This window comes from Rhipicephalus microplus, chromosome X (assembly GCF_043290135.1).
Source record: "Rhipicephalus microplus isolate Deutch F79 chromosome X, USDA_Rmic, whole genome shotgun sequence".
Classification (NCBI taxonomy): domain Eukaryota; kingdom Metazoa; phylum Arthropoda; class Arachnida; order Ixodida; family Ixodidae; genus Rhipicephalus; species Rhipicephalus microplus.
In genome coordinates, this window is record NC_134710.1 from 234,397,861 (window position 1) to 234,403,531 (window position 5,671).

The following is a 5,671-nucleotide window of genomic DNA, read 5'->3' on the forward strand; positions in this document are numbered from 1 at the left end:
CATTTTATGCAAGTTGCCTGTTTAAGGTGGAACGCATTATAAGTGTGCAAAGTAGAGGATATGCATTCAAAAATATAGATGTCCTCATTACACGTCTTAAAGTTCGGTTCTTGTTAATTTTTAATACAGCTTTATCAAAACTTGTGCTTGTTGCTGCATCACTTCGTGAAGTAGCATGGTACTCAAGGATCGAAACACAAAAATTTAATGCTAAGTAATGCTCATGCTTTTATTTCCAGTGACTGTGTCGTGATGGCGTAATTTTGACTAAAACGCGTGCATCAGAGCCAACATATTCTTTAGCGGCCAGATTTTCACTGACATGATATGGTTTTCTTGAGCACTAGCTGTTGTAAATTAAAAAAAAAAAGAACTATGTCGCATATTAGACTGCGGGTACTTTGCATCCAAAACATGCTTGTCGACAGTATCGGTGGCACAGCCAGGGGGTGGCACACTGGGCCCACGCCTTCCCCCGACATTTTTTACACCATAGCATACCGAGCGAAACATTACCATTAAAAAGGGATACCCTCCCCCCTGAAAAAAAATTTCTGCCTGCACTCCCGGACAGTATATATAATTTAGAAAGGAGCCCTGCAAATTATATCTCGAATTCTGCCACAAAAAGCACAAATAACCTGTTTCAACTTGATATGTGGGGTTCAACGCCCTAAAACCGCCATATGATCATGAGAGACGCAACCTGCTTGAATTTCTAGATATACTTAACATCTACAGCTTTATTCAATACAGATTGCCTTTTTAGTGTATTTAGCACCAACAAATTACAATTAAGTGCAGTGTGCCTTATCTGCTCTTCTCTATACCACTGGTTTCTTCGCTCAAAATACTTTTGTCTGTTTTTTTTTCTTTTTTGTCTTGCATTATTTTGATTATTTGTACAGAACTACTCAGCCCGCCTAATTTATGCTGCCGAGGAGAGCTACAGTTTAGGTGGGATGGTGAAATAAAGAAAGAAATCTGAAGAAATGTAATGAAATTAGCTCATTTAGCAGAGGGCAGATTTGATATAATTAGGAGTCTTTTGTCCTTATATATCAATTCTATAACCAATGATGACTATGTCACTTCTTATGCTGCTGTTTGTTGTCCTATGACATGTTTTGTTGGGTCTTTCTGACAACATTGTTGGGACATGAAAAATTATTTGTTTTGCATTAAATATCCTTTTCACTGCCAAACTGATAGGTCAAACCAAAAATTAAGGTTTGGTACTAAAGCTTGACTTTTCCATGCTGTATAAGTTTACAATTGCAAGCACATCCATCTAAATGCCTAACTCTGGTCATTGAAGCATGCATTACCCATAAAATCTTTGCACTTGCTGGCACAAGCACGTGGGCTTGCTGGTTAGTAGTGGGTGCTATGCCTTGACATTTTAAAAGGCGGGCTTACATCCTTCTGTGAAATGTTTTTGGGTGAAGGCAAATTAATCTGAGACAGTGGTTGCTTCCAAGAAATATATGCTTAGATATGCATTTGCATCTAAGCGACTCACCTCGCTTTAGTGAAAATGTTTACAGTGATGGCTGTGCATGCTGCAGTATTGTGAGGCAAAACTTTGAGGTGGAATGAGCAGAGTTAACTAAAATGGTACATTTGGACCAGTGGCATAGCCAGCTTTTGTTCTTGGAGACTGACGGTGTTCGGCCTGTGAATGCGTGTCTTCATTCAAGTGTGTATGTAGCCATATAAACAGCAAAATTGTGGAGGTGTTCAAACCCCAGGTTCATCTCTGCCAATGCCTGAGTGGAACCCTAGTGATTGATGTCAGTGGGACTGGAATCTTAGTACACTTGTTACAGCCATAATGGAACACTTTACGTTTCTGTGACTGTGTACAGTTGGTTAAGAAGAGTGCAAATTTCTTCCTTACTGATGCACACATTACACATCTTTCACTTTTTTGCATTTAATCTTATGAGCAAAGAGGCACGGCTGCTGACTTCATAGATGTGCTTCTGTGTTTTCACAAGAGGCAAACCCCTCCAACATAATGGCTGTTGCAATATGATTTACATAAGCACTGTACAGCCTCACAAAGATTCTTCCAAGGCTTACCACAATGCTGTTTTCTTTATTTATCTATTTGGAAGGTTGACCTCAGGCATAAAATATCTCCAAAATAATTATGCACAAGAGGCATGTCACATGGACAAACACGTTTAATTCAGGCATGAAGTCTAGCAAGGATCTGTGGAACAGTCCGTGTGTTCTAACCACCCTTGTCGACAGGGAGGGCAACTATGCTGATATATAATCTGGTCTTTAAGGTGAGAGAGAGAGAGAATAAACTTTATTGGGTTCCAGCATGCGGGATTCCCTCCGGCCGCGCAGGGCGTGGGGTTCACCCTATCTCACGTTACACTAGAAGTCCTAATGTCACGCGGGCCTAGACGGTCTTTAAGGTGAGGGTGCACTTTTGTGTATCCTATCTCAGCAAGTAGATTGAAAGAAATGAGGTGCTGGCATCTTTAAATGAAATCGTGCATTCAAACCTTGTTGGATGGTGTTGATTCTCATTGCCAAAAAAATGTGTTTTCCTTCATAGTTAAAACTATTAATATAGTTCAGGATCTAGGTAGCCAAAAAAAAAGAAATGCAAGTAATGAATGCTGTTAAAGGGCTGCTAAATAGAAAGGATAAATTGATCAGTATAGTAATTGCCTTAAAAAAAAATACCTTCTCTAAATCAAGAAATCTGGTAAGTCAGGAATTATGCAATAATGGTGGTAGTACTGCCTTAGGAATTTCTGTACAAGCCACCCATAAGGTATTGAAATTATATCTTTTCAATATAAACTGATCTGGTCTTTATCTTTTCCATTGACGGTGTTAGCTTTGAAAGCACCAGGTGTGATTGGGCTCAACCACTGGTGCACTGATCTAAAAAAAATTGTGCAACAGGCTGGACTGTACAACACATTCAGTGAGAAAGCTGATAGAGCTCAAGCAGCAAACATGAACTGATGTGACTAACAGTCTAGCAGTAATGTCTCATATTTATGAAGGATGCATCATAATTGAGCCCTAATACTTCCTGTAAATAAATTTGTTTAGGTTGCCAAAAAGCATTGTTCACTTATTTACTCTAGCTCAATTTGCATTGATCTTCATGATCTATTCTGCATTTTGAGAGAACAGTGTTAAGTGTCCTAGTAGCATCAACTGAAAATGTTCAGAGAAGTTCAGTTAGCCAAACAAACTCATCGCAGTTCTTAGAGATTAATAGGAATAGAAGTATGAGGGTTCCCTTGGAGGATGAAACCATGAATACATCACGTTATTGGGCTGCATAAAACATGGGCACCATTTTTCAGTGTGCTCCAGACTATGCATCAGTATTTTCTAACAATGGAATTCCTCGTTGAATAGATAAATGCCATGCCACGTAGCAGGTTAGGAAACAAAGGCAGCGGTAATTTTTGCAAGAGTTTGTTTCTGCGATAAGATAGCAATGGCGCTATACTCTGTGTCACACATCATGTGCAACGTTGTGTAAGCTAGCGAGACTTCTTGCAGTTGATGCGTCCGCAACAAAAAGTAAGTAGATGTTATTGCTTCCAAAAATTGAATTTTTCTTTCGTTATTAGGATGAGAAGTAATAGAAGATATTATGTGCCTTACGAACAAAAACGTCGATGAATGTCTGTTATAATGTGGCTGTATAGCTTGTTTTCCCATGACGTCGCATTCAGGCTCTCTACTCTGGGTACGTCATGATGGCGGCCACCAGGACTTTCAGTGTCAGTGCAGAATAGGACACCACAGGGTCATTCGGTACCCTCGTTCTTTTGTGCCTTCCCCGCTTTTTTCTGTTCGCCAGTCGCGCCAAAGGGGAGCACAAAGGCCAGGGTGCACCGGCACTAATGAGATTTAACCTGAGCGACCACGAAACACACGGTGTTATACGTTTTGCTGACCAAACTTCTTGCATAGCTTTCACAGCGTTGCACCCGATACTCACGGAACACCGACAGAACGACTGACAGGGCATCATGCTGCACTACATATTGCACTGGGAAGCTGATGACGCTGGTGCGGCTTTGTGCAAAGCATTCAAAATGAGGAGAGAAAAAAAGATTGCTGAACAGGTTACTGGCTGCAAGCTTTTTAGCAAACAATATTTAAGAACTGTTTTTGGCTTTTGGAATGGTGCATAACTGAACGGGCAGCATTATGCCCATAAGAAAATAAATAGAAGAAAACTGCGATTTCCCTTCTTTTCCGGTTTTCTTAGCTGAGCATCCTGTTATTGTTTCCTGAAAGAATGGCGACACCAGCTAAACAAAGTGCAATTTTTAAGCTATTCGTATTGAGAACTGTTTTCTAAAATGCCTCTATTTGCATTTATAAACTAGTTAACTTTAACATTAGTGGTGAATACATAGTAACATTTTAACTAGTTAACTTTAACATTAGTGGTGAATACATAGTAACATTTTAATAAATGACCCACAATAGCTTGTAATTATAATCGTGCACAACCAAAGCGCCATCGTCAAAGGGCACCATTTCTCACCACCAAATGAATTTCCTATCTTGAAAGGCTCCTCACCATAGTTGAGCATTAAAAATAAATGAATGCGACATATACCAATTTTCTCAGGGGGATTGATGTCTACGAAATATTAAGTACCTGAAAGGAAGTAGTTGGAACTTAAAAACAGGAAGTGTGCCCTTTCTTTTGAAGGAACCACACTTCAAGAAAGAGTGGAAGTTGCACACACATGCCCATGCAGCAAGCACCCTTTGGAACATCACTGACCAGGACATGTAACTTCTTAACTTCTTCATCCACTGCTCGGCATGTGATTTTGCTGCATGTGAAATTCATGCAGCAAAATGGGAAGGCAAATTGCAGAAACATAGCCTATGCAAAGAGATTTTGTTGGTTTCGACACTAGAAACTCACCAACTTGAGGTACGGTAACGGTACGGTCGCATGTCTTTTACTTTGTTCTTTAATCAAGATAATGAACGTATTTGAAAATTTATTTCTGTAAAACATTCCCTAAATGTTGTCTAGAGCTTCTATTGTGTTACCTAAGTTTGCTAGCAAGTCTGAAGAGGGGCCTCTTAAAAGCCAAGGCTTTGGCAAATTATAATTTCAGCTGCAGTGGTACGATTTTACGCATCATGACATGTTCCTGAATTTGCTTGATCACACAAAGCACATGGTTCATGCAAAATGTGCCTCTGTGTGCATGCTTTTAAAAGATTTTGAACGAAAATTCAAAATGACTCTGAAGCTGAAAGCATTGAAATTTTATCTTGTAAGATGCAACTGTTCTGATAAAGAGTGGTTATTACACATTTTTTTATGGCTGCATTTTGGAGGATTGTGGGGGCACCGTGGCGTGTTGACGCTGCAGCATCAAGAGTCTTGATGTGAGAAGCAGAAGTGAGCAGTGAGTGTGCACTTTCTAGTCCTGCTACTTCTCTTTCTCAACCTTTGCTTGACTTTGCACTCTGCCCCTTACAAAAAGGCACTGATGCCTCTAAATAGGAGGCTGAGAGGAACTGCACGGCTGCTGTTTCATACTGGTTCATATGATATTGCACTGTATTGCTCCGTGACAGGTTGAGAGCGAGACACAGGTGATGGCTGGCAATGTTGATGGATAAGCAATTATGCAAGGAGTGC

The 5,671-nt window shown here is 40.0% G+C and overlaps 1 long non-coding RNA gene across 1 annotated transcript; it reads left to right on the top strand.

Moving 5' to 3' along the window:
• The first annotated feature begins 1,944 nt into the window (after positions 1-1,944).
• Positions 1,945-2,624, top strand: LOC142776017 (uncharacterized). Its single transcript, XR_012887231.1, has 2 exons — positions 1,945-2,297; positions 2,433-2,624. It is a non-coding gene; the product is annotated as an uncharacterized LOC142776017 (long non-coding RNA).
• Positions 2,625-5,671: the final 3,047 nt, after the last annotated feature.